This window comes from Macaca mulatta, chromosome 14, assembly GCF_049350105.2.
Source record: "Macaca mulatta isolate MMU2019108-1 chromosome 14, T2T-MMU8v2.0, whole genome shotgun sequence".
NCBI lineage: Eukaryota > Metazoa > Chordata > Mammalia > Primates > Cercopithecidae > Macaca > Macaca mulatta.
The window spans coordinates 30,501,345-30,524,419 of NC_133419.1; the positions used below are offsets into that span (position 1 = coordinate 30,501,345).

Genomic DNA, 23,075 nt, shown 5'->3' on the forward strand with positions numbered 1-23,075 from the left:
TCCTGCAACTGATGAATCACTTTAGCTGTAGGACCTAGCTAAACTAAACAGCTTCTGCACAGCAAAAGAAATTACCAACAGAGTAAACAGCCTACAGAATGGGAGAAAATATTTGCAAACTATGCATTTGACAAAGGCCTAATATCCAGAATCTACAAAGAGCTTAAACAAATAAAAAAGCAAAAAAATAAATAACCCAGTGTTAAAATGGGCAAAGGACATGAACAAACACTTCTCAAAAGAAGACATACAAGTGTACAACGAACACAGGAAAAAAGGCTCAGCATCACTTATCATCAAAGAAATACAAATCAAAACCATAATGAGATGCCATCTCACACCAGTCAGAATGGCAATTATTAAAAGTAAAAAAATAACAGATGCTGGCAAGGCTGCAGAGAAAAGAGAACACTTATACACTGTTGGTGGGAAAGCAAAGTAGTTCAGTCACTGTAGAAAGCAGTTTGGAGATTTCTCAAGTAACTTAAAACAGAACTACCATTTTATCCAGCAGTCCTACTACTGGGACATTTACCCAAAGGAAAATAATTCATTTTATTTAAAGACACATGCAGTTTTATGTTCATCATGGCACTATGCACAATAACAAAGACATGTAATCAACCTAGGAGCTCATAACAGTGGACTGGATTTTTAAAATGTACATACATATACACCACGTACACACCCATAAAAAAGAATTAAGTCATGTTCTTTGCAGCACCATGGATGGGACTGGAGACCATTATCCTAAGCAAATTAGCACAAGAAAACCAAATAAATGCTGAATACACATAGACATAAAGGTGGGAGCAATAGACCCTAGGGACTACTAGATAGGGGAAGAAGAGAGGGGGAAATGGACTGAAAAATCACCTACTGGGTGCTATGCTCACTACCTGAATGTTGGAATTATTTGTATTCCAAACGTCAGCATTACAAAAGATACCCATGTAACAAACCTGTGCATGTACCCCGTAATTTATAATGAAAGTTGAAATGAGTTTTTAAAAATACCATTTATGATAGTATAAAAAATAAAGTATCTATAAATAAATCTAATGACAGAGGTACATGACTTGTGTGCTAAAACTCTAAAACTATGGTTGTGAGGAATCATATAAGACATAAAAATGAAGAAACATATAAGACATAAAAAATGAAGGAATATAACTTTTTTATGAATTGAAAGACCCAATATCATAGAGATGTCAGTTCTCAAATTGATGTATACATTGAATATAATTCCAATCCAAACACCAAATGAATTATGAAATTTATGTGAAAATTCAATGGACCAAGAACAGACTAGGCAATTTGAAAGAAGAAGAAGAAAGATGGAAGATGTGCTCTATCAAATATTAAGACCAGTTATAGGTAGATTGATATTGGTATGAGGATAGACAAAGAGGCCAGGAAGACAATAGAGAATTTAGAATTAGACTCACTGTTAATTTCCCAAATGTGACAAAGGTGATACTACAGCACAGAAAGAGAAAAGGAAGTGGTTTCAAAAAATTCTGCTGGGTCTATTATAAGACTAGATGCATGGATAAAAATGAATCTTGAACTCCTTTTCTCAAACCACATACAAACATTAGTTCCAGATAAATTTTCAGATGTAAGACTTGAGCTACATTTTAGATCAAATGGACCTAACAGACATAAACAGAACATTCCATCCAACAGCAGCAGAATACACACTCCTCTCAAGCACCCACAGAACATTCTCTAGGATAGATCATATGTTAGGCCACAAAACAAGTCTTAACAAATCTAAGAAGATGGAAATTATGTCCAATATCTTTTCCAACCATAATAGTATGAAATTAAAAATTAGCAATGAAAGGAATTTTAGAAAATTCAGAAATATGTGAAAATTTAATAGCATGATCCCCCAAAACCAATGGGTCAAAGAAGAAATTAAAAGGGAAATATAAAAATATCTCAAGACAAATGAAAGTGGAAACACACATAGTAAAATTTATGAGATGCAGCTAAAGCAGTTCTAAAAGGGAAATTTACAGCAATAAATGCCTATATGAACACAAGAATAATCTCAAGTAAACAATCTAATGTTAGACCTGTAGGAACCAGGAAAAGAAAAAACAAACTAAGCCAAATATAGTAAAAGAAATGAAATAATAAAGATGATGGCAAAAATAAATAAAATAGACTAGAAAAACAATAGAAAAGATCAACAAAATTAAGAGTTGGTTTTCAGAAAATATAAACAAAATTAGCAAAACTTTAGTTAAACTAAGAAAAAAAGAGAAGACTCAAATAAAGAAATGAAAGAGGAGACATTACAACTGATACCTCAGAAATACAAGGAATCATGAGACCACTGTGAACAATTATATCCCAAAAATGGAATAACTTAGAAGAAATGAATAAATTCCTCAACACAAACTACCTACCAAGACTAACTCATGAAGAAACAGAAAATCTGGAAAAACAAAAACAAAAACACTAACAAGCAAGGAGATTGAATCAATAATAAAAAGTTCCCCATCAGAGAAAAGCCCAGGACCTGAGGGCTTCACTGCCAAATTCTACCACACATTTAAAGAACTAATATTAATTCTTGAACTTTTTCAAAAAACTGAAGTAAAGGAAATACTTCCAAACTCATCTTATGAAGCAAGTATTACCCTGTTACCAAGGCCAGACAAGGGCACTACAAGAAAAGACAGGCCAATATCCCTGATGAACACAGACGCAAAAATGCTCAACAAAATGCTAGCACACTGAATTCAGCAGCACATTAAAAGGATAATTCACCATCATCAAGTGGGACTTATTCCTGGGATTCAAAGATCGTTCAACAAATGCAAATCAATAAATGGAATACATGGCATCAACAGAATGAAAAACAAAATCCAAATGATAATTTCAATAGATGCATAAAAAATATTTGATAAAATTCAGCATCCTTTCTTGATAAAAACTCTCAAAATTAGGTACAGAAGGAATGTGCCAGATAAAATAAAGGCTATATTTAACAAACATGTAGATATCATACTCAATGGCAAAAAGCTTTTCCTCTAAGATTAGGAACAAAACGATCATGCCTACTCTCACTACTTACAGTCAACATAGTACTGGAAGTCCTAGCCAGAGTATTTAGGCAAGAGAATGAAATAGAAGGATCCGAATCAGAAAGGAAGTTAAATCTTCTCTTTTAGTAGATGATATAATCTTATGTACATAAAACTCTAAAGACTCCATCGCAAAACTGTATACTAACAAGCAAATTCAGTAAAGTTGCAGTATACAAAATCAACACTTGAATATTATTATTATTATTATTATTAAGACAGAGTCTTGCTCTGTCACCCAGGCTAAAATGCAGTGGCATGATCTTGGCTCATGGCAACCTCTGCCTCCTGGGTTCAAGTGATTCTCCTGCCTCAGCCTCCCGAGTAGCTGGGATTACAGGTGCCCACCACCACACCCGGCTGATTTTTGTGTTTTTAGTAGAGGTGGGGTTTCACCATCTTGGCCAGGCTGGTCTCGAACTCCTGACCTCGTGATCCACCTGCCTCGGTCTTTCAAAGTGCTGGGATTACAGGTGTGAGCCATCACACCCGGCCAAATCAGTATTATGTCTATACACTAACAATGAACTATCTGAAAAAGAAATCAAGAAAATAATTCTACTTACTGTACCTACAGTAAGAAATACAATGCTTAGGAATAAATTTAATGAAGGGGGCAAAAACCTGTACACTAAAAACAATGAAATATGATAAAAGAAATTGAAGAAGACACAAATAAATAGAAATATATTCCATGTTCATGGTTTGGAAGAATTAACATTGTTAAAAAATCTCCATACTACCCAAAGCAATCTACGGATCCAATGCAATCCCTATAAAATTTCTAATGACATTTTTTCACAGAAATAGAAAAAATCATAAAATTCATCTAGAACCACAAAGGACCCCAAATAGCCAAAGCAATCTTGAACAAAAAGAATATTGAAGGCATCACATCAACTCATTTCAAAATCTACTGCAAAGTTACAGTAATCAAAGCAGCATAGTACTGGCATAAAAATAGATATGTAGAACAATGAAACTGAATAGAGAGCCTCAGAATAAATCCATGTATTTACAATCAATTGATTTTTCCACAAAGATGTCAAGAACACACAATAGGGAAAATACAGTCTTTCCAAAAAATGGTGCTAGAAAAACTGGATATCCACAAGCAGAAGAATGAAATTAGACCCTATCTCATACCATATACAAACATTAAATCAAAATGGATTGAGGATTTAAATGTAAGAACGGAAACGATAAAACTACTAGAAGAAAACAAGGGAAAATTTCCTAGATATTGGTCTAGGCAATGGGATTTTATGGTTTTGACCCTCAAAACACAGGCAACAAAAGCAAAAATTGACAAACGGAATTACATCAAACTAAAAACCTTCTGTACAGTAAAGGAAACAATCAACAGAGTAAGGAGACAACCTAAGGAACAGAAAAATACACAGATGATCCCAACTTAACAATGGTTTGACTTTATGATGGTGCAAAAGCAATATGCATTCAGCAGAAAGTGTATTTCAGTACAGTATTCAATAAATTGCATGAGATATCAGACACTTTATCATAAAATGGACCATGTGTTAGATGCTTTTGCTCAACAGTAGGCTAACATTAAGTGTTGTGAGCATGTTTAAAATAGGCTATGTTAAGCTATGATGTTTGATACACTAGGTGTATGAAATGCATTTTTGACTTCACAATATTTTCAACTTACAACAGGTTTATTGGAAAGTAAGCCCATTGTAAGTCAAGGAGCATCTGTATATGCAAACCATACATCTGATAAGGGATTAATATCCAAAATACATAAGAAACTCAAAGCAAGAAAACAAGTAACCCAATTTAAAAACGGACCTATGACCTGGATAAACATTTCTCAAAAGCAGATATACAAGTAGCCAACAGATATATGAAAAAATGGCTAACATCACTAATCATCAGGGAAAAGCAAATTGAAACCACAATGAGATATCATCTCATGCCTATTAGAATAGCTATTATCAAAAAGATGAAGGATAACAAGTATACATAAGGATGTGGAGAAAAGGCAACACTTAAACATTGTTGGTGGGAATGTAATTTAGTACAGCCATTATGGAAAACAGTATGGAGGTTTCTCAGAAAACTAAAAATAGAACTAACCTGCGATCCAGCTATACCACTACTGGATATATATCCAAAGGAAAGAAAACCAGTATGTCAAAGAGATATTTGCACTCCCATGTTTATGGCAGCACCAGTCACAATAGCTAAGACATGGAATAAACTTAAGTGTCCATCAACAGATGAATGGAGAAAGAAAACGTGGCATATACACACAATGGAATATTATTCAGCCATAAAAAGGAAGAAATCTTGTTGTTTACAGCAACACTGAGGAGCTGGAGGTCATTATGTTAAGTAAAATAAGCCAGGCACAGAAAGACAAATACCACACCATATCACTTATATAGAGAATCTTAAAAAGTTGAACTCACAGAAATAGGGTAAACTGGTAGTTACCATAGGTGGAGGTGGCGAGATTTAGGAGATGGTAGTCAAAAGACAAAAAATTGCAGCTAGACAAGAATCATAAGTTTAAGAGTTCTGTTGTATAACATGGTGACAACAGTTTTTATTTGTCAAATAAAAATGCTAATTTATCAAATAAATTTTTTAAATGTGTACATCTAAATGTGAAAAGGTAGAACAATAAAGCTTTTGAAAGAAATCAGATGATAAATCTTCATGACTTTCAGGTAAGCAAAGATTTCTTAAATTTGATATGAAATCAGCTATTTACAAAAGAAATAATTTATAAATTAACATGTTAAAATTAATAAAGTAGTTTACTACAGAAAACTGTTGAGCCATATCTATAAAGTGATCATAAGTATAACATATGACCCATCACTTCCATTCCTATGTGTATATCCAAAAAATATGTTTTTATGTGCATCAAAAGATATGTATAAGAATAGCCTTTGTAATACTATTCACTATAGCCCCAAACCAGAAACAACCCAAATGTCAATCAATAGTAAAATGGATAAATGCATTTGGCATTTGACATAGAATTCCATATGAAATTAAAAAGAAAGCCCCATATGAATGGATCTCACCACATAAATTTGAGTGAAAGAAGAATGAAAATTGTCAGATTCAAAATGGAGTCACTCAAGTCAAACCTGACAAAATGGAGCCAGAGAAGGCCATGAAGGGAAGGTTCTCATGCACAATTTACCTAACAACAACAACTATCACAAGAAATTTTTTCCACACTGCAGCAACTATGTGAGTCGTGCAAGGACAGCAAGCAGCACAAGGACAGCTAGCCACGTACACAGAAACACTTGCTTGACAAATTGTTTCACAAGCCCAATCCAAAACTGCCAAAGGTCTAACTGTAACTCCAAGATTACAAGTCCTACCTAGCAACTGTTGGCATTCGCCAATCAGAACTCAGCTCTCACAGGGCACTGCCAGTGCAATGAAGTGTCTTTTTGTTGTTGTTGTTATTTAAACTTAAAGTTTATTTAGTAAAATCTATAGAGTTATATGAGATTTTATTTTTTTTTAATTTTTTTTATTATACTTTAACTTCTAGGGTACATGTGCACAACATGCACCTGGAAACCATCATTCTCAGCAAACTATCGCAAGAACAGAAAACCAAACACAGCATGTTCTCACTCATAGGTGAGTGAGAACAATGAGAACACTTGGACACAGGAAGCGGAACATCACACACCGGGGCCTGTTGTGGGGTGGGAGGAGGGGGGAGGGATGGCATTAGGAGATATACCTAATGTAAATGAAGTGTCTTTTAAAACAACAGGTAAATCTCTTTCCCTGACAAAACCCTAACCTTTTTTTTTGTTGTTTTTGTTCTCTGGACATACCAGAGGCCACCCTATTCCGTATATACAACCCGGATTACAATGCTACTTCTTGTAGCTTACTCCCAAACAAAACCTTTCCTACTTAGAGATTCATCTCTCTGTATTTTTTATGTTGACTGAAGCCAGACACACAAAAAATACATCGCATATAACTCCAATAATAAAACGTTTGAAAAAGTGCAAAAATAAAAGGGGAACTTAAGGAGAAGTTCTGAGTGCTGGTAATATTGTTGCTTGATCTGGGTTACATGAAACTCTTCACTTTGTGTGACTTCATTGATCTATGCAGCTGATTTGTGTACTTTTTGGTATGTATGAATGTTAAAATCCAACAAATGGTTTTTTAAAAAGTCAAGAACTTACAAGTCAAAAGCTTTTGTTTTCATAACCATCTTCTCTGAATTAAGCCTAGTTTAGAAGGTTAAAGCTGAACATTGAATCTCAGGGCTTCATCTTTCCCAGATTTTGATCTTAGATAAGTCACTTAAACTTCCTATGCCCCAGTTTTTTCATCAGTAAAATGGAGATAATAATAGCACTCATCTCATAAGATTGCTGGGAATATTAAATAATAGGTATAAAGTGGTCAGAACAATGCCAGGCACTTAGGAAAGACTCAATAAAAAATAGGTTGATGTTGTTTCTGCTATTTTTTTCCAATCCTCTTCAGGCAATGGATGATTCTTGCTTGAGGAAGTAGAAATAAGAAATCACAATATGCATGTTTTAAAATATCATCTTGCTACATCTTTAGAAGCTGAGACTTGGTTTTTACAAAGTCCTCTTGCCACATGTGCTTTGGACATACTAATATGCAAATGGAAAAAAAATAGAAGACGGAAAGCTTGTGCCCTGAGAGAAACTCTCCTAATCAATAGGGGCCTAATCAGTGGAACCCCAAATTAGAATGAAGTGTACTTTCCAATGATCTCTTCTATAGAAACCATGGCAATAAGTAGGTCACTCAAAATGAAAAAATTTTCTTGGTCTTAGTAAAAATGCTTCAGTGAGACAGTATTTTTGCTAGAATATTTCAGACCCCTGATTTCTAACCTTTTATCTGCTCTTTTTGGAATTCTAATCCTTAAAAGCTAGCCCCGTTCTTGTGTTTTCTTGGATACTTACCAAGTTAATCTTCCAACATTGAAGAGTATTATGAATGTTAAGCTGCATGAAAAGGAATAATAATTTTGTTCTACCTGTAAGACTTAGGGTCACTGCTAGCTTTATAAATTCGTGTGGTTTTTCTTGGCAGCTACCTAATAGTTTTTCTAGCCACCATGACTTTAACCCCACATTACAGCATCACTGAGCTATTTATTCAGTTTAGTTCAGTTGGCTGAGGAACTGTGCCAGAAACTGCTATTAGGAAGCTAATCTTATTTACCCCAAAGCAACTAAAGGATTCTCAAAGTGGTTTTCACTGAATTTTTTTATTCTTAAAAAAAATCTCACTTTTGTGTCTCTTGTTGAAGTGAGATAAGGAAACAAATTTCCAAAAAGTTTAAGTTACTCCATAATAGTAGGTGATGAGGACAGAACTGGAATCCACCATAATCCTCACCATCTCTGAGATGTTAAGATTTGAATTTAAGTTTAAAAAAATAGTGAGGTAAATGAAGAATTGAGAGTCTATTTCAGTTGAAACTCAGAGTAAAAGTGATTTTATGATTCTGCAATATGTCATTTACAGGTGAGGGAATGTGAATTCCCTTTGGACTAGCACAGAATAGATGCAACCTGGATAAGGCTGGGGACCATCACTCCCAGACATGGGAAAAAGTTATCCCTAAGGTGCTTTAAACACAAACACCAAGACCTTTAATTTTTATCCACCTTCAAAAGCTAAAGCAGGTTAATAAAGATTGTTAAGCTCCAGGGGTCAGATTGGAGTTGAGATTCCATAGACTTGGCAATAAAAAGTTGTTTGTAATTTCAGTAATTTGAGGAACATGCCCAAGAGACTCTGGGCTGCCAGCATCAATAGACACAAGGGTTGGGGATATAAACAGATTTTTCTCACCAGCATTAGGCATTGATGTTATGCCAGTTATGGTGACTCAGTTCCCTACATTCAAGCACCTTATTTTCTTCCACTTGAAGACTTTTCTTTCCTGTAATTTTATTCATCCCCAATTCTTTCACTATTAAAAAGTGTGCAAGAGGTTCTTTTGACATGTGTTTCACTCCAATCAACACATATTTCTTTCAAGCATCAGAGTGAATAGATTTCCCAAGACATGAAGAGAAATGAAACTGATCTTTGGAGTCTTTAGGAACTACCACTACTCCTTGTCCAGACGTGGGTCACAGTGAGGAATGCCGATCTCGATTTGCCTGCCAGACATTATTCTGTATAATAGGGGAAAATTGCTAACCTGAATTCACATAGGAAGCTAATATGTATCCCAGAACATGAACTCTAAGGCAAATAGATCTGGATTTATTACAAAATGTGAAACTTTCAGAAAGCAACTGAACATCTTATAGCCTCAGCTTTCTCATCTGTAAAATGCGTATGATAATACTTGCTTCATAGGGTTGCTATTAGGAATACATAAGATCATGGACATAAGGCAGTAAGTGAGTATTATCACTTTGTAAGCATCAGTTTAACATAGCTACTACTATATAATTATTAATTCTTTTTGAGGTGGTTGGGTGGCAATTAATATAAATTGTTTCATTTTACAGGGGTGAAGTGGGCTGTGTTAGAGAAGAATCATTTCCGTCAATAAACCAATTTAGCCCCAGATCAGGAGAAAGAGCGCACGTCTCCAGGTTCCTCATCTTTTCCCTTGGAATGGAGCCAAAACCTGGCAGCAACTTTATTCTGCTGCTAATGACAGCTCCAACCCAGGTTCCTGAGGGCCCAACTCAACTGCTTTTCATCTCTGAAACCAGATCACATTCCCCATTTTCATTTTCTAATTACCCAGTGGGCCAATTTCTACTGTTATTTCTCCTGGGGGTTGGCAAAATCTGGTTTTAAACAGTTATTCTGGGCGTGCAGGAACACCGCAGCTCTGCTCCCGCCGGTACCCCACCCTAGCTGACACACATGTACCCCGCCATGCTGCCACAGCTGCTGGAACACACAGGCAAACACAGACCCCACTGCCACTGGCCCAGTGAAGCACTTTGGCCATTACCACTCATCAGAGTGCAGTGGCCGCAGACAGGGAACACTTTGGCCTCTCAAGCACAGCAGGTTTTTAACTAGAGACCAAAGACAGGGGCCCAGTATTGGCCCCAGAGTTAGAACATACAACCCAGGAGTGCTGAGTTGAGCCTTGGCCCCTAAAATCTTCCAGAAATGAAGTCAGTTGACTGAAGCCATCTTATACTACAATTAAACCCTCAAGAGCATCAAAAAAGATAAAAGCCAAAAACTCATCCAAAGGACAGCAACTTCAAAGATTAAAGGAACATCAGCCCACAAAGATGAGAAATAACCACCATGAGAACTGTGGCAGCTCAAAAAGCCAGAATGTCTTCTTCTTCTTTTTTTTTTTTTTTTTTTTTTCTGAGACGGAGTCTTGCTTTGTCGCCCAGGCTGGAGTGCAGTGGCGCGATCTCGGCTCACTGCAACCTCTACCTCCCAGGTTCAAGCAATTCTCCTGCCTCAGCCTCCTGAGTAGCTGGGACTACAGGTGCTGGCCACCATGCCTGGCTAATTTTTTGTATTTTTAGTAGAGATGGGGTTTCACCGTGTTAGCCAGGATGGTCTCCATCTCCTGACCTCGTGATCCACCCGCCTCAGCCTCCAAAAGTGCTGGGATTACAGGCGTGAGCCCCCATGCCCGGCCGCCAGAGTATCTTCTTATCTCTAAACAACCACACTAGTTTCCCAACAATGATTCGTAACCAGATTTAAATTGCTGAAATGACAGAAATAGAAGTCACAATATGGGTAGGAATTAAGATCATTGAGATTCATGAGACAGTCAAAACTCAATCCAAGGAATCTAAGAAATACAATAAAAGAACATAGGAAATGAAAGATAAAATGGACATTTTAAGAAAAAAACCAGGAGGGCGGAGCAAGATGGCCGAATAGGAGCAGCTCCAGTCTCCAACTCCCAGCGCGAGCGACACAGAAGACCGGTGATTTCTGCATTTTCAACTGAGGTACTGGGTTCATCTCACTGGGGAGTGCCGGACGATCGGAGCTGGTCAGCTGCTGCAGCCCGACCAGCGAGAGCTGAAGCAGGGCGAGGCATTGCCTCACCTGGGAAGCGCAAGGGGGAAGGGAGTCCCTTTTCCTAGCCAGGGGAAGTGAGACACACAACACCAGGAAAATCGGGTAACTCCCACCCCAATACTGCGCTTTAGGAAACAGGCACACCAGGAGATCATATCCCACACCTGGCCGGGAGGGTCCCACACCCACGGAGCCTCCCTGGTTGCTAGCGCAGCAGTCTGTGATCTACCGGCAAGGCAGCAGCGAGGCTGGGGGAGGGGCGCCCGCCATTGCTGAGGCTTAAGTAGGTAAACAAAGCTGCTGGGAAGCTCGAACTGGGTGGAGCTCACAGCAGCTCAAGGAAACCTGCCTGTCTATGTAGACTCCACCTCTGGGGACAGGGCACAGTAAACTAAGACACACAGACACCTCTGCACAGACGCAAACGACTCTGTCTGACAGCTTTGAAGAGAGCACTGGATCTCCCAACACGGAGGTTGAGATCTGAGAAGGGACAGACTCCCTGCTCAAGCGGGTCCCTGACCCCTGAGTAGCCTAACTGGGAGACATCCCCAACTAGGGGCAGTCTGACACCCCACACCTCACAGGGAGGAGTACACCCCTGAGAGGAAGCTTCCAAAGCAAGAATCAGACAGGTACACTCGCTGTTCAGAAATATTCTATCTTCTGCAGCCTCTGCTGCTGATACCCAGGCAAACAGGGTCTGGAGTGGACCTCAAGCAATTTCCAACAGACCTACAGCTGAGGGTCCTGACTGTTAGAAGGAAAACTATCAAACAGGAAGGACACCTACACCAAAACCCCATCAGTACATCACCATCATCAAAGACCAGAGGCAGATAAAACCACAAAGATGGGGAAAAAGCAGGGCAGAAAAGCTGGAAATTCAAAAAATAAGAGCGCATCTCCCCCAGCAAAGGAGCGCAGCTCATCGCCAGCAACGGATCAAAGCTGGACGGAGAATGACTTTGACGAGATGAAAGAAGAAGGCTTCAGTCCATCAAATTTCTCAGAGCTAAAGGAGGAATTACGTACCCAGCGCAAAGAAACTAAAAATCTTGAAAAAAAAGTGGAAGAATTGATGGCTAGAGTAATTAATGCAGAGAAGGTTCTAAACGAAATGAAAGAGATGAAAACCATGACACGAGAAATACGTGACAAATGCACAAGCTTCAGTAACCGACTCGATCAACTGGAAGAAAGAGTATCAGCGATTGAGGACCAAATGAATGAAATGAAGCGAGAAGAGAAACCAAAAGAAAAAAGAAGAAAAAGAAATGAACAAAGCCTGCAAGAAGTATGGGATTATGTAAAAAGACCAAATCTACGTCTGATTGGGGTGCCTGAAAGTGAGGGGGAAAATGGAACCAAGTTGGAAAACACTCTTCAGGATATCATCCAGGAGAACTTCCCCAACCTAGTAGGGCAGGCCAACATTCAAATCCAGGAAATACAGAGAACGCCACAGAGATACTCCTCGAGAAGAGCAACTCCAAGACACATAATTGCCAGATTCACCAAAGTTGAAATGAAGGAAAAAATCTTAAGGGCAGCCAGAGAGAAAGGTCGGGTTACCCACAAAGGGAAGCCCATCAGACTAACAGCAGATCTCTCAGCAGAAACTCTACAAGCCAGAAGAGAGTGGGGGCCAATATTCAACATTCTTAAAGAAAAGAATTTTAAACCCAGAATTTCATATCCAGCCAAACTAAGTTTCATAAGTGAAGGAGAAATAAAATCCTTTACAGATAAGCAAATGCTTAGAGATTTTGTCACCACTAGGCCTGCCTTACAAGAGACCCTGAAGGAAGCACTCAACATGGAAAGGAACAACTGGTACCAGCCATTGCAAAAACATGCCAAAATGTAAAGACCATTGAGGCTAGGAAGAAACTGCATCAACTAATGAGCAAAATAACCAGTTAATATCATAATGGCAGGATCAAGTTCACACATAACAATCTTAACCTTAAATGTAAATGGACTAAATGCTCCAATTAAAAGACACAGACTGGCAAACTGGATAAAGAGTCAAGACCCATCAGTCTGCTGTATTCAGGAGACCCATCTCACACGCAGAGACATACATAGGCTCAAAATAAAGGGATGGAGGAAGATTTACCAAGCAAATGGAGAACAAAAAAAAGCAGGGGTTGCAATACTAGTCTCTGATAAAACAGACTTTAAACCATCAAAGATCAAAAGAGACAAAGAAGGCCATTACATAATGGTAAAGGGATCAATTCAACAGGAAGAGCTAACTATCCTAAATATATATGCACCCAATACAGGAGCACCCAGATTCATAAAGCAAGTCCTTAGAGACTTACAAAGAGACTTAGACTCCCATACAATAATAATGGGAGACTTCAACACTCCACTGTCAACATTAGACAGATCAACGAGACAGAAAGTTAACAAGGATATCCAGGAATTGAACTCATCTCTGCAGCAAGCAGACCTAATAGACATCTATAGAACTCTCCACCCCAAATCAACAGAATATACATTCTTCTCAGCACCACATCATACTTACTCCAAAATTGACCACGTAATTGGAAGTAAAGCACTCCTCAGCAAATGTACAAGAACAGAAATTATAACAAACTGTCTCTCAGACCACAGTGCAATCAAACTAGAACTCAGGACTAAGAAACTCACTCAAAACCGCTCAACTACATGGAAACTGAACAACCTGCTCCTGAATGACTACTGGGTACATAACGAAATGAAGGCAGAAATAAAGATGTTCTTTGAAACCAATGAGAACAAAGATACAACATACCAGAATCTCTGGGACACATTTAAAGCAGTGTGTAGAGGGAAATTTATAGCACTAAATGCCCACAAGAGAAAGCAGGAAAGATGTAAAATTGACACTCTAACATCGCAATTAAAAGAACTAGAGAAGCAAGAGCAAACACATTCGAAAGCTAGCAGAAGGCAAGAAATAACTAAGATCAGAGCAGAACTGAAGGAGATAGAGACACAAAAAACCCTCCAAAAAATCAATGAATCCAGGAGTTGGTTTTTTGAAAAGATCAACAAAATTGACAGACCGCTAGCCAGACTAATAAAGAAGAAAAGAGAGAAGAATCAAATCGACGCAATTAAAAATGATCAAGGGGATATCACCACCGACCCCACAGAAATACAAACTACCATCAGAGAATACTATAAACACCTCTACGCAAATAAACTGGAAAATCTAGAAGAAATGGATAATTTCCTGGACACTTACACTCTTCCAAGACTAAACCAGGAAGAAGTTGAATCCCTGAATAGACCAATAGCAGGCTCTGAAATTGAGGCAACAATTAATAGCCTACCAACCAAAAAAAGTCCAGGACCAGATGGATTCACAGCTGAATTCTACCAGAGGTACAAGGAGGAGTTGGTACCATTCCTTCTGAAACTATTCCAAGCAATAGAAAAAGAGGGAATCCTCCCTAACTCATTTTATGAGGCCAACATCATCCTGATACCAAAGCCTGGCAGAGACACAACAAAAAAAGAGAATTTTAGACCAATATCCCTGATGAACATCGATGCAAAAATCCTCAATAAAATACTGGCAAACCGGATTCAGCAACACATCAAAAAGCTTATCCACCATGATCAAGTGGGCTTCATCCCTGGGATGCAAGGCTGGTTCAACATTCGCAAATCAATAAACATAATCCAGCATATAAACAGAACCAAAGACAAGAACCACATGATTATCTCAATTGATGCAGAAAAGGCTTTTGACAAAATTCAACAGCCTTTCATGCTAAAAACGCTCAATAAATTCGGTATTGATGGAACGTACCTCAAAATAATAAGAGCTATTTATGACAAACCCACAGCCAATATCATACTGAATGGGCAAAAACTGGAAAAATTCCCTTTGAAAACTGGCACAAGACAGGGATGCCCTCTCTCACCACTCCTATTCAACATAGTGTTGGAAGTTCTGGCTAGGGCAATCAGGCAAGAGAAAGAAATAAAGGGTATTCAGTTAGGAAAAGAAGAAGTCAAATTGTCCCTGTTTGCAGATGACATGATTGTATATTTAGAAAACCCTATTGTCTCAGCCCAAAATCTCCTTAAGCTGATAAGCAACTTCAGCAAAGTCTCAGGATACAAAATTAATGTGCAAAAATCACAAGCATTCTTATACACCAGTAACAGACAAACAGAGAGCCAAATCAGGAATGAACTTCCATTCACAATTGCTTCAAAGAGAATCAAATACCTAGGAATCCAACTTACAAGGGATGTAAAGGACCTCTTCAAGGAGAACTACAAACCACTGCTCAGTGAAATAAAAGAGGACACAAACAAATGGAAGAACATACCATGCTCATGGATAGGAAGAATCAATATCGTGAAAATGGCCATACTGCCCAAGGTTATTTATAGATTCAATGCCATCCCCATCAAGGTACCAATGACTTTCTTCACAGAATTGGAAAAAACTGCTTTAAAGTTCATATGGAACCAAAAAAGAGCCCGCATCTCCAAGACAATCCTAAGTCAAAAGAACAAAGCTGGAGGCATCACGCTACCTGACTTCAAACTATACTACAAGGCTACAGTAACCAAAACAGCATGGTACTGGTACCAAAACAGAGATATAGACCAATGGAACAGAACAGAGTCCTCAGAAATAATACCACACATCTACAGCCATTTGATCTTTGACAAACCTGAGAGAAACAAGAAATGGGGAAAGGATTCCCTATTTAATAAATGGTGCTGGGAAAATTGGCTAGCCATAAGTAGAAAGCTGAAACTGGATCCTTTCCTTACTCCTTATACGAAAATTAAGTCAAGATGGATTAGAGACTTAAATGTTAGACCTAATACCATAAAAATCCTAGAGGAAAACCTAGGTAGTACCATTCAGGACATAGGCATGGGCAAAGATTTCATGTCTAAAACACCAAAAGCAACGGCAGCAAAAGCCAAAATTGACAAATGGGATCTCATTAAACTAAAGAGCTTCTGCACAGCAAAAGACACTACCATCAGAGTGAACAGGCAACCTACAGAATGGGAAAAAATTTTTGCAATCTACTCATCTGACAAAGGGCTAATATCCAGAACCTACAAAGAACTCAAACAAATTTACAAGAAAAAAACAAACAACCCCATCAAAAAGTGGGCAAAGGACATGAACAGACATTTCTCAAAAGAAGACATTCATACAGCCAACAGACACATGAAAAAATGCTCATCATCACTGGCCATCAGAGAAATGCAAATCAAAACCACAATGAGATACCATCTCACACCAGTTAGAATGGCAATCATTAAAAAGTCAGGAAACAACAGGTGCTGGAGAGGATGTGGAGAAATAGGAACACTTTTACACTGTTGGTGGGATTGTAAACTAGTTCAACCATTATGGAAAACAGTATGGCGATTCCTCAAGGATCTAGAACTAGATGTACCATATGACCCAGCCATCCCATTACTGGGTATATACCCAAAGGATTATAAATTTTGCTGCTATAAAGACACATGCACACGTATGTTTATTGCAGCACTATTCACAATAGCAAAGACTTGGAATCAACCCAAATGTCCATCAGTGACAGATTGGATTAAGAAAATGTGGCACATATACACCATGGAATACTATGCAGCCATAAAAAAGGATGAGTTTGAGTCCTTTGTAGGGACTTGGATGCAGCTGGAATCCATCATTCTTAGCAAACTATCGCAAGAACAGAAAACCAAACACCGCATGTTCTCACTCATAGGTGGGAACTGAACAATGAGATCACTCGGACTCAGGAAGGGGAACATAACACACCGGGGCCTATCATGGGGAGGGGGGAGGGGGGAGGGATTGCGTTGGGAGTTATACCTGATGTAAATGACGAGTTGATGGGTGCAGTACAGCAACATGGCACAAGTATACATATGTAACAAACCTGCACGTTATGCACATGTACCCTACAACTTAAAGTATAATAATAATAAATTAATTAAAAAAAAAAAAAAAGAAAAAAAAAAAAAAAAAAAAAAAAAAAAGAAAAAAACCAAACTGATCTGATAGAGCTGAATAATTCATTTTATGAATTTCATAATGTAATTGTAAGTATTAACAGCAGAATTGATCAAGCTGAGGAAAGAATCTCAGGGTTCAAAGACTGGTTCTCCAAAATAACTCAGTCAGACAAAAGATGAAGGAAAAAAATAATAAAAAATGAAATAAATCTCTGAGAAATATAGGATTATGTAAAGAGACCAAAGCTATAGCTCATTGGCATCCCTGAAAGTGAGGGAGAGAAAGCTAACAATTTGGAAAACATGTTTGAGAACATCATTCATGAAAATTTCCCCAATCTCACTAGAGAGGCCAACATTTAAATTCAGGAAATGTAGAGAACTCCTGCAAGATACTATACAAAATGACCGTCCCAAGACACATAGTCATTAGATTCTCCAAGATCGAAATGAAAGAAAAAATGTTAAAGGCAGCTACAGAAGGGGCAGGTTACCTACAAAGGGAACCCTATCAGGCTAACAGCAGACCTTTCAGTAGAAACCCTATAAGCCTGAAGAGATTAGGGGACTATATTCAGCATTCTTAAAGTAAAGAGATTTGAATCAATAATTTTATATCCCACCAAAATATGGAAACGCTGGGCCTCCACCACGCTGTCTCTCAACCAAGATCAGCTGGAAACCGGGGGAACTTTTCCCTATAGCAGAGGTGTAACCAAAAGGATCCTAGAAGCCCCAGTGAACACCTTGGACACCTACAGACCTTACCACCAAGTTCCCACCACCAGGTTCCCTGCATTCCTCACAAGCCCTAAGCCCAGCTGAGGGGCATGTCTGGAGACTACATATCTATGTTCCCCCTAAAGAAGGAACTGACACTGTCCCCTTTCCCTTACGGCCCATGTGGCTACTGTGCTACTCCATCTTAGAGCTGGAACTAAGGCTGAAGTGTGTCTTGCTCTGCGGGTGATTAGCCATGGCTCTCCTTCACCCCTAGGCTAAGCCACCACCAAACCACTCAGCCTGGTGGCTGGCATTCCCCAGCTAAGCTGCAAGCAGCTGTTACATCATTCCTCATAAGGCCAAGCAAATGTCCAGCCGCTCCACCTACCCCTCTGGCTGCCCCTTCGGTCTGGAGCTGAAGTGGCACCCTGCCTCCTGAGAAACCAGTACCTTGGTCACTCAAAGCAGTCATGCCTTCCTGATGCCTAAGTTGAAGTAGTGCCCTGCATCCCAGGAAATGGTGCCTGGGCTGTCCAGACTTAAGTCAACGCAGTCCACTGCCCCATTGGGATCAGTGTCCTGGCTGAGCTGAGCAGTTGTGCATTCTAGGACTGAGCTGATGTAGTACCCCCACATAACAGGAGAACAGAGCAGTGGCTGAGAGGAGACACCTGCCCTACAGGTCAAACAACTCTACCATACAGATTCCCTGGAGCTAGACCAGCCTTCTAGAGTCTGAGCTGCTGAGACATCCCTCTTCCTAGGAAGTGGAGTCACCTCTGTGCTGTTCCCTGCTCCCCAGGGCCTGAACAATAGCTGTACTCCACCATTCTAGGGTACTTGCTGGCACTGCATATGGCTTCACAGAGTCTGGGATGTGGCCAAACCCCAATATCCCAGGGTCTAGAGTCACTACTATATGGTGCTACATCCCTTAAGACCCAAGTTGCCACTGAGCTCTATTGGCTCAGGTTCTCAAAGTAGTCATACCCTGATACCCAGGCCCAAAACCTCCAGAGGACACCTTCCTTCCCCGAGTCAGGCCAGTGTTGTGCTCTTCCCTCTAAAGGTCAAAGGACATTTATAAACCAGCGCCCTAGACTCAAGCTGCTGTGTGGAGGGTGCCACAATGGGTTCAGGGGACCCTGGCCCCACAGCAACTGCAAGCACCTGCACCTGGAACCCAGTACTATTGAAGCTGTCTGTAGACCATGTCAGACCTGACACCAAGAGGGATCCCCTTGGCTAAGTCTCTCCATTGTGGGGAAAATGAGAATAAGAGAAAACCAAAAACCCTTGACACCGAGGACATTAACAACCTATGCTGCTGCTGCTGCTGCTGCTGCCACTATTACTGACACAGACTTTTACAACCTAGGCCACTGAAGTGTCCACAGTTATGGCTGACATTGAACATAGCTGAAGAAGTTGCACAAAGACCATATCACTGTATTTATCTGGAAACAAAGTCATCACACCTTTCCCAACCAGCACACTACAACACATCTGCAAGTGGAATTGTTTCTCTATGAAAGACTATGAAGTTTAGAAGTGGTGATTGTTCCACCAGATGCACAGACATCAACATAGGAACACAAGAAACACGAAAAAAAGGAAATATGACACTACCAAAGGAAGATAATAGCTATGTACCAGACCTCAATAGAAGGAAAATCAACAAACCGACAGAAAAGGAATTCAAATGCATCATCTCAAGGAAGATAAATGAGATACGGGGGTGAGGTGGGGAGGGGAACAGACAATTTAATGAAATAAGTAAAACAATTAATGACATGAACAACAAATTCAATGAAGAGATATAAATTATAAAAAAAGAACCAAACAGAAGTTATGTGGCTGAGGAATTGAATGAATAAAATACAATACAATAAAGAGCTTAAATAGCAGACTTGATCAAGCAGAAGAATGTCTGAACTTGAAGATATGTCATTTAAAATTTACCAGTCATAGAAAAAGAAAAAAGAATGAAAAAGAGTGAAGAATGCCTCCAAGCCATGTGGAACACCGCTAAATGAACAAATTTTTATAATATTTCTGTCCCAGGAGAAGAGGAGAATGGAAAAGGCTTAGAAAACTATTTAATAAAATAATAGTTGAAAACTTCCTAAAGTCTGGAAAGATTTATGAACATCTAGATCCAAGAAAACTCAAAGGTTCCCAAATAAGATCAATCTGAAAAGTCCTCTTTGAGACACAGTATAATCAAATTGTCAAAAATCAAAGACAAACAGAGAATTCTAAAAATAGCAAAAGAAGAGCATCAATTCATATATAAGGGAATCTCCATTAGATTAAGAGCCGATTTCTCTGCAAAAAACTTACAGACAAGGAGAGAATTACATGACACATTCAAGTACTGAAAGAAGTAACTTGTCAGCCAAAAACTATACCCAGCAAAGCTATCCTTGAGAATTGAAGGAGAAAGACTCTTTCCTAGACATGCAAAAACTGAGGGAATTCATCAACACTAGACCTGCCTTAAAAGAAATGCTCTAGAGAATCCTACATCTGGAAGTGAAAAGATGATAATCACTATGATGAAAACATGCAAAAGTATAAAACTCTGACAGAGCAAATATACAAAGGAGAAAGAAAAGAAGCAAAACATATCATGACGGAAAAAGACCGAACTACAGCAATAAACAATGAGAGTAGGAAGGAGCAAAGGAATACAAATAACCAGCAAACACTAACAAAATTACAGGAATAAATCCTCAACTATCAATAATAATCTTGAATGTATTAATATTAATAAATGGATTAAAGCATGCACTAAAATATATATAGGATGCCTGAATGGATAAAATATATAACCCAACTATATACTGCCTACAAGAAACTCATTTCATGTGTAAATACACAAATAGACAGAAAGTGGAAGGGTAGAAAATGATATTCCATGCAAATGGAAACCAAAAATGGGCAGAAGTAGCTATACTTATATCAGATAATTCAGACTTTAAGTAAAAAATTGTAAAAACAAAGACAGTCATTGTATAATCATAAAATGATCAATTCAACAAGAGGATATAGCAATAGTAAGTACATATTTACCCTATACCAATGCACTAAGATACATAAGGCAAATATTATTAGATCTAAGGAGACAGAGGCCAAGACAATAATAGTTGGAGACTTCAACATCCCACTTGCAGCTTTCGACAAACTATTTGGGCAGAAAATTAATAATGAAATATTGAATTTAAACTGTAGTTTAGACCAAATGAACCTAACAGAGATTTACAGGACATTTTATCCAAAAGCTGTAGAATACCCATTTTTTTCCATCAGCACATGGAGCATTCTCTAAGAGAGATCACATGTTAGACGACAAAACAAGTCTCAATGAATTTTTTAAAATTGAAATTATATCAAGTATTTTTGTCTGACCACAATAGAATAAAGCTAGAAATCGTTAACAGGAGGAATTTTTGAAATTGTACAAATACATGGAAATTCAACAGCATGCTCCTGAACAATCAATGGGTCAAGAAAGAAATTTAAAAATTTATTGAAATAAATTAAAATAGAACTGCAACATACCCAAACCTATCAGACACAGCAAAACAGTATTAAGAGAAATTTTATAGCAATAAACGCCTACATTTAAAAAGTATAAAGACTTTAAATAAGCAAACTAATGATGCATCTCAAGGACTAGAAAAGTAACAACAAACCAAATCCAAATTTAGCAAAAGGAAAGGAATAATATCAGAGCAGAAATAAATGAGATTGAGACTAAAAAATTACAAAAGGTCAACTAAACAAAACATTGGTATTTTGAGAAGATAAACAAAATCCAACAAACATTAGCTTAACAGAAGAAAAAAGAGAAAAGATCCAAATAAATGAAATTGAAAATGAAAAAGGAGACATTACAGCTGATATAGAAATATAAAGGATCACTGGAGACTATAATGAATAACCATACACCAACAAATTAGAAAACTTAGCAGAAATGGATAAATTCCTGGGCATACACAACCTACCAAGATTGGACCAGGAAGAAATATAAAACTGAATAGAACAATTACAAGTAATAAGATTAAATCTGTAACAAAAAAAGTATTCCATCAAAGAAAAGCCCAGGGCCTGATGACTTTACTCTTGAATTCTGCCAAACATTTAAAGAACTAATGTCAATTCTACTCAAACTCTTCCAGAAAATTGAAGAGGAGGAAATTCTCTGAAACTCTTTTATGAGGGCAGCATTAGCTTAATACCAACAGCAGACAAGACCACAACAAGAAAAGAAAACTATAGACCAAAATATCTGATGAACTTAAATGCAAAAAATCCTCAACAAGATATTAGCAAACCAAAATCACCTGCATTTTAAAAAGATCATTTACCATGATCAAATGAGATTTATATCAGAGATGCAAGGATGGTTCAACATACACAAATCAATGAACATGATACATCACATCAACAGAATGAAGGACAAAAAACATGATAATCTCAACAGATGCAGAAAAAGCATTTGACAATATTCAACATCCTTTATGATAAAAACTCTCAACAAGGTAAGTATAGAACAAACATAACTCAGCACAAGAAAGGCTGTATATGACAAGCCCATAGACAACATCATACTTAATAGAGAAAAGTTGAAAGCTTTCCCTCTGAGATCTGGAACAAGACAAGGATGCCCACTCTTATCACTTTTATTCAGCATAGTACTGAAAATCCTAGCTAGAGAAATTAGGCAAAAGAAAGAAATAAAGGGCATCCAAATTGGAAAAGATGAAGTCCAGTTGTCCCTGTTTACAGATGATATGATCTTAAATACAGAAAACCCTAAAAGTTCCATGAAAGACTCTTAGAACTCATAAATGATCAGTAAAGTTGTAGAATACAGAATCAACATATAAAAATCAGTAGTGTTTCTGTACAACCAACAACAAACTAGAGGAAAAAGCAATCAAAAAAACAATTGCCTTTACAATAGCTACAGAAAAATAAAATACCTAGAAATAAATTTAACTAAGTTGGTGAAAGATCTGTACAAGGAAAACTATAAAACACTATGAAAGAAATGAAAGAGGATACAATAAAATGGGAAACATTCCATGTTCATAGATTGGAAAAATTAGTATTGTGAAAATGACCATACTACCAAAAGCAATAGCTACATATTCAATGTAATTTCTATCAAAATACCAATGAAATTCTTCATAGAAGTTT

The 23,075-nt window shown here is 38.0% G+C and overlaps 1 long non-coding RNA gene across 4 annotated transcripts in view; it reads left to right on the forward strand.

Moving 5' to 3' along the window:
* The window catches only part of LOC144334270 (uncharacterized), a 415,541-nt gene that overhangs the window by 58,189 nt on the left and 334,277 nt on the right, over positions 1 to 23,075 (forward strand). For 2 of the 4 annotated variants that reach the window (XR_013403954.1, XR_013403953.1), the window contains one exon: positions 6,646 to 6,737. This is a non-coding gene — a long non-coding RNA (uncharacterized LOC144334270). Of the gene's footprint in view, positions 1 to 6,645; positions 7,149 to 23,075 lie in introns of those variants that run through there. The other 2 variants (XR_013403952.1, XR_013403951.1) reach the window with 1 other exon arrangement.